The sequence below is a fragment of the Haliotis asinina genome, chromosome 10 (assembly GCF_037392515.1).
Source record: "Haliotis asinina isolate JCU_RB_2024 chromosome 10, JCU_Hal_asi_v2, whole genome shotgun sequence".
NCBI lineage: Eukaryota > Metazoa > Mollusca > Gastropoda > Lepetellida > Haliotidae > Haliotis > Haliotis asinina.
In genome coordinates, this window is record NC_090289.1 from 49,773,780 (window position 1) to 49,785,793 (window position 12,014).

Here is a 12,014-nt window from a genome sequence, read left to right on the forward strand (position 1 = left end):
GTATGTCTTTAAGCCTCTGACACTATCACTTCTGAAAGCACGAAGTCGACATAAAAAGGACAATAAAACCGCATGATGGAACTGAGCCACACTACATGTACTGTGTAGATAGTTATGGTTATATGAGCCAATGAACCCATAGTTTGTTCCCAGTTTCATAAAATATCACCAGAACCACACATACCGTGCAGCATCTGTCCCATTCTGATGACAGTCTGCGAGATAAATATCATCCCATGAGTTTAGTACCCTACAAAGTTGGCAAGTGAAATCCCACAAAAACTATTCCACGTTGCAGACAGTGTCTCCAACAACGGTTAGACCTTAATATGTAAATGCTAGTGAGTTCTGTCTGAAACATAATGCCATGGGCAATCTTCACGTGATGATGAACGATCCAGCCATGAAAATGGGATCATTACAATGGGATTTCGGTTCTGTCAGAACTGGAGGTGATCCCCCTATTCAACATTAGAGCTGCTCGGACATCCGCCAAATTCCATTAAACACTGTTTTCAGTCACGTGAGGAGACTCCAATGATAGGAAGGAGAATGATGATGATGATAATGATGATGATGATGATGATGATGATGATGATGATGATGATGATGATGATGATGATGACGACGATCTTCAAGACCATGCACATTCAATTCCTTTATGTAGATTCAAGTTCGTATACACTCATATTTACAAGATACTACATTTCCTATCATTTCCTTACATCCTGACATCTGGATACTCATTTGTCTTCTTACGAAGTACCGAAAGGTTATGTATGATCAGTATGCTTCAGTGTATATGAGTGAAAACGTTGCTGCCAAGAAACCATCTAGCAGATTAGCCTGTCATAATATACTGACTCTTGTTTTTGTCAAGTTTTTAAATAGAAGGCATAAACATGAACACTACAAGGTTTCATTATTTCGAAATTTGCGTTTCTTTTTCTGCTCAGTACCAATGCTTTAAACAGCTGGACAAGAAAAGCCCGTGAGATATCATGACATGATGACACACAATCCAGCATGTCACAAAACCTGCCAACTGGATATGCAGTCGGACACCATCATGTCGAAGGTGAAGGGACTCAAAACAATGACAAATTAGGAAAACGAAGTGTCCAAAGTTCAAGACAACCGTAGGTCGATCAGCAAAGTTGGACATATCGGTATTTATGTGTATTTCATTATCTCTTACGACCATGAGCGGTTGCTCCAGATACAGTAACCCGGGTTACCAGCCACGTATGTATGTGTAACATACTTCATGCTGTAATTTTTTTATACGCTCAATCAATACATCGCATATTAAATTTCTTTAATCTAATCGAAGAATGTTCGCTGATTATCCAAGCCACCGTGCCATTAACGCGTTTTTCGATGTGTTATTTCCGTTAGACTGGACCATTAAGAAACGATACCTTTGAGATCAAAAAGCAAATATGTCCTCGCAAATGCCTATGGCCAGAGCAGATTGATACATGTTTCCCTGTACAACGCTCTAGCATCGACACTCCAGTTATACCCAATACAGAGCCTAACACCCCCTCAAATCAGCCAAGAGGCGTTTATTGACCAAAATCCAATTTCTTCTCCTTCATTTGAGTTTATTATTTGTATTACGTTTCAGGTTTGGCTTCGTAGTACTTATAGAGCTCAGATCGACTTAGTTGTCATAACAACAGCAGTTCATACATTGATTGGTCAGGCATTGATCTGAGATCGATATCGTATTATCCATCCTCCGTCTTGGTGACCATGCTGCAAAACAAGGACATGTTTGAATGGTTCCATGTTCAGATTCCGTTATTGATGTCACATCAGATGCGGATACAGAATCAAGAGACTTGATCGGAAAGTCTTTGATTATCTGAATTGCCGTTTCCGAAGCCAGCAGAATGCAACACTCATTTCAAGGGATAGTCTGGCTGGCGTTTATGTACCATAACAAATGGAACCATTTCGGTGTCTTATTCAGCATTCATTTTTACTTCTTACGTCTTTAAATTGCTGTTACCCGTCGAATGAGTGCGTTTCAGATTAATTTTAGCAATATTCCTATGTTTAGCGATATTCCAGGAATATCACGGCAGGGAACACTAGACATTGGTTTCACACACACAGTACTGTGGAGATTTGAACCCTCGGTGTGACTTGATCACACACACCGCCCCGTTACCCCATTCGCCTACTGCCACGCAAAAGCTGGGCTGAGCTTTAAGTTTCAGTTTAACGTGAGCCGGTGTATGTGTATGTTTGTAGGGGCCACCACACCACAGTTTAACACAGATGCCCCAGGCACAGATGCGATTCTGAGCCACCTAATTTATCCATCTTTCTATGAGACTGGGAAACAACTTTATGTCTTTTTGTGTGACGCAGACGGGCAGGGAACCACCCATCTTCAGCACTCTGGCGAGCTATCCACTAAACAAAGGACGCGAGAGACAATATCAGAAATAGCACCTGTTACTAAAATATAGGTCAAAGGGTTAAGCAACTTTTGGTGGATATGGAAAGAATTCTAAAACTGGAAATTCTCGAAAGTACCAAATTGATTCATTCCTTCCCTAAAATATTCGGCCTGGTCGCTGACCAAAAGACGTAAGCTACAAATCAACCCTGCCAAACCGCAAGCTTTACATGGTGTTGTTCAGTATTCTCGGTCTCGCGTTCTCTGCAAATTATGTAAATATAGTCTTATTCTCGAATAAGTCTTTAACATATGCTAAATATGTTTGTAAAACGATCGTGGACAATAAATATGTACGAAGCAAAACCCATCTGACATACTGTTAGCAGAATAGGCAGTGTAATTTAGAAGAGTCTCTCGGTTCACTCCTATGTCAGTTATAATGTGGGCTCCTGAACCGAGATCTTGACAGAACTGCGTAAGCTGCTTCACCGAACGCCGTTCTGCAGTGATGTTCAGCTCATGTCTGCCCCCTGGCAACATTACAGTCGAGACACTCACGACGGCTTCCACCACTTGTTGGCTTCTGTGGAGACACGAGCCGCCATTGTTGCTGTCACGCTGATAAAATTCTTTAAAAAATAGATGCCGTAAAAATATGTTTTCCTTTGCATGCAGTTAGTAGGATGAGATAACATTTCGAAAGCAATGTTAGCAAGGAATATTGACATCTTGGATAAAGTCCTTCCGACCGATAGAGCAGAGCGAGTGTGTCCAATAGAATTTCAGTATTCTGTTCCTATAATTTTGCTTGCTGTTTATCCTTTTAAAACATATGAAAATTGTTTCAGCAGATATTGATTTCTCTCTGGGATTAATGTTTGGAATTTATACATTTCAATGGGTACGTGACTTCCTCGGGACCCAACATTAGGAAATGAAGGGGATATTGGAATTACAAGATTGATAAAATGTAAATTAATATGAAATCAAGGAGGAAACAGATGATGAAGTGAAAAGGGCCATGTGATATTCCATTCTTATTTAATGATATATATATATTAATTATTTCTTTGATATGTTTTATAGATAATCCGCATAATTCCTCAGTCCGTTTCCTCCCAACATATTGCATATAACCTGCGACGATCAGCACAGTATGCAGGAAGGGTCTTATTACGAGTGTCCTGTTTCAAAAGGACCCTGTCTGTGCATGGGGACTGAACATATGGATAAAGCAATCTCTATTAAGGACATCAAATTGTCTCTACGCAGCAAAGAAGAATGCTTCTAAACCAGCTAAGCATCACTTCCAAACCCGGTTGCAGATGCAATTAGGTGTCTTAAAAACATTTGGCTGAAGTAGGCATCCGGCGATAGCAGTTAAGTGACGACAGACCCTCACGGGTAGAGCACCAAGATGCCGAAGGTGCACCTACCCCTAGGTCTAGTCATTACCCCCCACTTAGCAGCTTGCGCGAGCTGCCCGGAGGAGACAACAGACAATTACGAATGCACGAACTGCGATTTCCACTTGGAATGTCCCCTGCAGGAAGATGGTATTTAAACTGTTACTAGTTCTCACGAAAAAAAGACAGACATGGCTGGTACCTTGGGCATACCTTTACAAGTTTAAACAGCAAGCAAAATCAATACTTTGTGGTACCGTGCACATTCTCTGATGAAATTATTTCGGTAACTTGGCATTTTGTTCGTAATGGCAGAATTTGTATAAAGTGAATGAGTGAGTGAGTGAGTGAGTGAGAGAGTGAGTATGGTTTTAGGCCGCTTTTAGCAATATTCTTGCAATATCACTTCGAGGAAATACATAAATGGGCTTCATACATTGTACTCATGTCGGGAATGAATCTGTATTTGCACTTAAGATGCCACAGGCATACGGACAGTGTGTTTTCGGTGTAGGAAGGCCTTATTCAGAAGCACTGACAATATTTCCAGACGTCCTTTGCTAGAATAGGTAAATAGAGATATATATTCGTAAAAATTATGATGTACATAGAATAATAGAATAACAATTTATTGTATTTCGAGACCAGGAGGCCTAGAATGTTGTTAAAGATGTAGTGTAAGATGCTGAATACATTTCAGAGAACTATAATGTTATGATAATACCGGGGTACCATATGCACTGTAATACACAACGTGATTGAGGATATGGTCAAATGCAACGCGTTGTATTTGGGACCATACCCTCCCAACAAATCACAAAATCCCGCACACCTGCCGGGCTGAGTCCCATCCAGAACCCAGACCCACACCCTCAGAGCCAGGCACCCATTTTTTAGGTATTTCGTAACATACGTATTTAGTATAACGCTTAAAGTGTGGTAGTGGTGTGGTGACAGATACAAAGAAAATGACGAGGGCGGTTTAACCATTACGCAACTCCCACCTCCCCAGTTTGGGAATAAGGTCATGTATAATGGCTCCTAGCACCTCATGGTGACATTTCATCATGATTTATACATGTTTCGCCAGTCTTGGTACAGTATAATGCACTGAATGTGTATTTCCAACACTTAAATATGGCATTGGACACCATATTCGGATTTCAATATTCATTTCAAATGTCTGAAATAATGTAGCTGAGAAAGAGGAATTCACGCAAATCATTCATAAACGATATTCAGTACTGAAGAAAAAGCGCAGTTCCATATATTTATTCTTTAAAACAATTTAATGGCGCCTCCGTGTAATTATGGCCGTATCCTCCAGTTCTATACTGTGGCCAGGAGAAGTAAACGGTATCCGAATAAACGAGTAAACAACCCTATTATCATACCAGAGGAGATGTCTAGGTTCTCGACCATTCTCATCTTTCATTCTGGCCTCTGATCGATAATGCTGATTGGTTTACACGTGGATCAATATAGCCAGTGAACGCTCACTATCACTCTATTCTGAGCCCCTACCAAACTTGCCCTCCTAAGGAGCAAGGCCGTACTTAACGACCTCTTATCATCCGCTACTAAGATGAAATAAAATGAACAGTGATATCACCCAGTTTGGTCGTATACAATGACTATTTTACACGGTGTACATTTAGATATAGTACTTGTGATTAAATTCCAGATGTCCTAAAACACTTTTGAAAATGGTGGAAATATTTGAATATCGGCGTTCGGTTATCAGTGTGATGGCTGGCATGGTAGCAGGTGTGGTACGTCTGTTACAGGGTGACAGAAATTTGTTTACAAGCTATGTCAACATTTTTAGCTAATGATAAGCTATGTCATGTGTCCCTCCGCCAGAGAAAGTAAGTGGTGCATGCTTAAGACTGCAATAATGTCATCATTTGGTTTAACATGAGAATACCAAGTAGGTACCACATGGTGCCAAAAATTCCCCGTTTCGGTGCGCGAGTATATTGGAAATATTAGACCTATTTTCGGCCACACTTAGTAATATTACAATATATGACTGTCGCCTGTATATAACCTAGTTTGAACGGACAATCCAGTGATTAACGTAATGAGCATCAATCTGACTGAAAAAGAATCTGATGCCATGCATCACCAAAGTCAGACGAACAATTTTCTTGCCACCCACCTTGCTCAGGGAACAATTTAGTTGAAAATATTACTTGTGACAAAATTAGCAGTTTCGAGTAGTTTCTGGAATAGATTTTGTATTTCCTACGAATGACCCTTTCTCGCTATTCCCTGAACACAGTTCATGTGGACTGAAGCACACGGTACGTACTCAATGTTGTCTATGGTAACCCCGAGGTAAATGAAATATTCCTGGTGTATACTGGTCCATCTGTGATGTGCTAAAGGCCCTTAGTTCATCTTAACACTAATATTGGTGTCATACCAACTGTACAAGGGCAATGGTGTCTGGAGGAAGTCCGAGAGTTCATTTAAATATTTATACCATAAAGATTGGAAGGCATCTGTTCAGTTACTTCTGAGTCTCTGATGAAACTAAGGGAATAATGTGCAATGGAGCAGCATGCCCAGGTCTTCAATATCTGCCTTCTTCATATATTTTCATAACCAGCTGCAGGAGAAATACATGAGAGTCTGTTCAGCTATTCCGACTAGGCACCATAGGGTGAGCATATCCTGCCAGACTGGTTGGTAAGTTTGTTTGTTGTTTAACGCCACAATCAGCAAACATTTCAGCTATCAGCGGTGGTCTTTAAATAAGTTAAATAACTGAGTCTAGACAAGCCAATTCAGTGATCAACAGCATGAGCATCAATCTACGTAGTTGGGATACGATGACATGTGTCAACCAAGTCACCGAACCTGACCACGTGCTCCAGTTTGTTGCTTCTTCGACAAGCATGGGACATGCGCATTCTGGTTTAGGAAATGAATGTCAAACGGTCTTCACTTCACATCGACAAGGTATCCGCCCCAGGACTATGATTTAATACTACTTTCGTAACTGTAGAATTAAATAAATTTATGCGTCTGAAGTAATGCTATAATTTTAAGGATTCATCTGAGGTTTTCATGACATTCGCAGGTAAGGAGAGAAGGGGTTTGAAATTCATGAAAAAAGAGTTTAATGTAACGTATTAACCGAGTTTTGCACTTAAGAATAAATAGTTAGTTACGAAAATATGTCCAATTCCCTTGTAGAGAGTTGACCCATACCTGGAATTGGTGTTGACTGGCGCTTTGTCAAACAACACTGGACAATATTCACCCGGTATCAGCTTTCAAAACAATAGAAGGAAAATTGTCTGTTTGAGTTGTTCGCATGCTGTTGCACACATCCGTTAATGGTGATTTAGATGACCAAGAACAAATACCATTCCAGAATGGAACAGTTCAGAAAGTGGTTGAAACTGAAAAGGCGTCAACGACAAGTCAAGGATTCGAATTTCGCACAGTGTAAAACATTTATGAGAAAATAAAATCACCGAATTTGCTATTGCAGCATTTGAACTGGTTTAAAGTCAGATGACGTCAAATGGCGTTTATAGAACTAGACCATCACCTTCTCATTAATCCAGATCAATCTTTTAAGACTAGATCACCTTGACACTAGACCATAAACTTGACATTGACCCGATATTATATTTTATAACGAGGCCATCACCTATGCATCGCCTGGAACCGTCCCTTGACACTTGACGGTGACCTTGGCATTGGCCCGAAACACCGAAACAAGCATTTAACACAAGAACACCACCACCGCATTGGCTCCTAACAATCTCATAACACAAGACTATCACTGTCCTGGGACCTTGGTCCGGCGCTGTAACCTCACGCAGCTGCCACTCCGTGTGGTTGCAGAACTCAAGAAAACCACCTATATATTGCCTGGGGACACCGGCGTAACACGCAAACTCCATTCTAGAGCCCGATTGAACAAACTGTTATCACCGCTACGAATGTCGTAAGTCTGTGTTGGGGTATGCGAGTTAAAATGTCGTAGCGAGATGGTTACATTGTGCAGGTGAACTCAAGGGTGTGTGACCAGGAACAGTACTTTAACACAAGGGCATCACCTACCTTTTGTCCTCGAATGTTTGCATGTAACATCAGTTGCTGGTGTAAATCGCATGAACACCTACAACATCATGATGCCGTCCCGGCCGTCCCCAAAGACAACATCTCAGCTCAAAACACAGCTGATTGCGGGAGACAAGTCACACTGCATTACTTATTCATCACCATCTTTAAGCTCTTTGCAAGCGCTGGGCATTGCAGAGCTGGTTATTAGTCTGCGACAGATATTCTTAAAAGACTTGATGGCGTAATGCACATTCAAGATTATGAGGTCTCAAAAGGTTTTCTTGCTTGACATTCTCCTTTTAATCAATAACACGCTCCATAAAGTGTATAACATGACGGTCGTGGCTGATTACAGTCATGTATTTCCCTAGGGATCTAAGTTGACTTTATGTTTGTTTGTTTATTGTTTATTCTTGTCGTCATTGTGTTTAAGACACATGTCGATGGCATATCGGTATATGTAAATACGCGAGTCTGGACCAAAGCAATCAGAGATGTAGTGAGGTACGGTCCACGACATCGGGGTAGGATGACAACAGACGTGTACGTCAACGAGTTAGACCATTGGGTCAGTTAGGTGGCCACTTACGACAAGCACGGGTTGGAGGAAACAGCCTATTCAGAGCCCTAGATTCTATATCCCGATTTCCCCACATTCAGCATCTCCAATCTCACATGGACTCAGTTTAAACTGGATTACTTGTTACTATTAAAATTATATTCAGAGGCCAGTGGACCTAAGGGACTCGTAATTCCACATGGCCCTGTTCTTTGTAATGAGGACTTAGCACTCTGGTAAGCACGATATTATCCTCTTCTCAAAGCTGCCTTTTCATTGCACTGAAAGTTCTCGCAGCTATACACACATACTCCGGTACATCCACGTAAGGAGGCATTTAACGTTGCGTACCGTCGAAAGATAATCCGTGACTGCTTAACAGAATGTCTACCAATAATTCTCACTTCTGACATGGCAACTGACAACAAGTGTAGACTTTCAAACACAAGTCGTTTGTTTGCCTTCTGAAAGGTGCTGGGTTGTATATTTTCTTCACAATTACACAGGGTGTCAAAACAGACTTCGGCCTCTACATCTGCAGTGTGGCACCAAGGTCCATCCTGGCTTTTGAAAAAGCACATTTGGTCACGGAAGCCCATACTTCGCTATGGCGCGAGATAATGCACACTGACGCATCGATCTCCTGGCCTGTTTTTGCCGCGTTCTGGATTAGGCAATTAAGTATTCAATCGATGGGATACAAACAGCGGAAACCTTGGATAGAGAAACCTTTCCACATCTTCACTACTCACTTCACTCCGTTAAGTAGAAACACCAGTCCTTGATTCAATCATTACTCAAACTGTTACAGACCGATTCAAAGCAATGGTTATACAATTCATGCGCCTCTTGGAGGAATCGGCTATAGTATTAGGGTGTTGATAGAAAACAGCATGCAGTGATACGGCGCGATTGTTGAATCAAAGAAAGGGCGAGTTGCCATGTACCATTGCTCTCTGTAGAACACGACACTCGACACTCTCTCCGCGCAGACCTGGTATCATCAGGGGTTCGGGTGATTTACTCTCATTACTTTCATCATGACATATAGTTTGCAGTTTACGCCAAATGAATCTATTTCAGCAGATATTGGAGACTGGTTATTCTGTGACGCTGACATTTTGTATTTACCAAATAATTACTGACATGGAATAATCACACCTGTCACCAGCACAGAGCCTACTTCCACGGTAGGGGTCGCTGTTTCCGATTACAACCACAGTTTTCTCTCACCGAACTCCATCAGAAAGTCAGCAGTGATACAGATGGAACACTGTTGCAGGCAACCTTAATATTCAATGCTTTACAGGGTGGTGACTGACAGGATCAGGACAGTTATCTGTGCTGCAGAATGTAACTGGCTGTGTTTTTTTCTGAACTGAACTGCTGAAGTGTTCGACCTCTATTTAATGACAAGCACCTGCAGGGTTCCCACAAGAACTGGAAAACCTGGAAATTTCCAGTTTTGGAAATATCTTGGAAATATCATTGAATTTTAACAATCCAGGAAGAATCTTGGGGGATGGGGGTGGGGATGGTCGCATCCAACAGAATTGTAAATCTTAATGGTATTACAAGGGCCACGCCGCCACGTGTATCTGGATTAGTTTCATTAGTGTGAATACTTGCTTTAATACTTCAATACACGTAGTTCTAAAATTCTAGGCAATAAGAAGTAAAGAGTAAAAACAAATTGCTACGCTTAATGTTTCATTTTTATTTTGCCATCTTCTCATAAAGAGGTGTGAATGGACAGCTGTATTTACGATACGGTTTTATTTAGGACAGAGTGATTTATGGAAATATCGTGGATTTTTTTCACAAAAAAATCGGAACCCTGACCTGAGGGTAATGAGTGTATGTAGAACATTAGAATGGCAAGGGATGTCATACCAACAACAAAAACGCTTTGACAATATAAATAATCCAAGAATTTTTTGCAAAATTTAAACTGTTACACACTTCTACGTTCCATTCTGGAACTAAATCCCATACACTGGTTTCCGATGCCTAAGAAAGTTCGTTATTGTGTTCTCGATTAACGCATGAGTAATGATAAAACACATCATCGACTTATTAAAGACGGGGTCTTCCTGTAAAGGATTCGGGTAATCCGTAAAGACAACTTTAACTTAAACACAAGCCAACATCAGAGTATTTATAATGTTTCTGTGACGCAACCTGCTTTACCGTCCGAAAAAATATAGGTCTATATGCAGAGACATACGCATACCCCACAATGCACTGTTGAAGGATAGCACAACTGTAAATCATCTCCAGTCACATGACATGAAAATTGGTGAAAACTGGCAAATTCTTGACAAAAGTTTACACGAAAACGCAGCTGTTCACTTATTTGCACGTGGTTTTAGCAATTTGATGTACGATCTTCGGGCATTTCAACTACATAAAGATTGCATTATTTTATCCTAAGTAAGTTGAGATATTCATTTTCGATGTCACCATATATGTACACATAACATATAGTGAGTGCGTTTAGTGAAGCTAAACTTTTGATGGGTAGGGTATATCTTGACATGTCTGTGATACAGCACTACGTGTCGTCTTGACGTTCTCCCGCCTAATTTCTATCATTTTCACAAACACATCACGAACATGACATCACTCACGACATCACTCATGACATCACTCATGAGATCATCCTTGAGATGGCCTATGATGAAATCAATGCCGCTTTTTCGCCGTCCAATGACACACAATATTTGGTTGCTTCGCCGCAAAAGTGCGATGTAATTTTCACGAGATTAAAGACGAACCTCATGGGTCAGTCTCATAGTTAATTGATTTTGTCCTCTTTAAATGAGTGAATGTAATTTTGACTATCTGTCCCGGGTGAGGTAACACATGCAAATTGTTATCTCTGTATCACTTAAACTTGACGTCAACCGTTACCTCCAGCTGTTTGACGGTAAAAGAGGCGCGTGGACCTGAGGAATGTGATAATTTAACGCAGTATGACTTAACATTGACGTTTATATCACAAACTTGATACAAATGCGTGTCTTATTCGGCTTCAGCTACAACTGTATGTGACATTGTTTTATCTCGAAGTCACTTTCTATCAAAATATGAGATACTACTGCATTCGTAAAGCTCTGTCAAGTTCCAGTGTTAATTTGTATACCAGTACTTAGCATGGCTTCACTAAAAGCGTTTTGTATGTCGCGTTATTTGAAACTCGACATAGTGTTGTCACTATTTCAGATGAAGCTATAAAACACCACTGCATGATACGGCTCAATCGGATTAGTATTGACGCTGCCGGCAGACGGTAATCTGTTCATGTTTAATCATTACTGGTGGAATCGTCAAGGTCAAGGTCAAGGTCGGTCTGGCCACACTCAAAACGTTGTACTGTTGAAAATATTAACATCACGCCACATTATACATTTTTATTTGCTGAATAATATCCAACTTTTGCCACATTTTACAGCTTGTTTACAACATTATCCGAATTGTCAGACTATACAACGTACATTTTCCTAAGAACATTCCCTGTATCGTCAAACCATACAACTTGCACTAC

The 12,014-nt window shown here is 40.7% G+C and overlaps 1 protein-coding gene across 1 annotated transcript in view; it reads right to left on the reverse strand.

Moving 5' to 3' along the window:
* The window catches only part of LOC137299024 (major facilitator superfamily domain-containing protein 6-like), a 36,463-nt gene that overhangs the window by 22,177 nt on the left and 2,272 nt on the right, over positions 1 to 12,014 (reverse strand). The gene's annotated exons all lie outside the window — the stretch shown is intronic.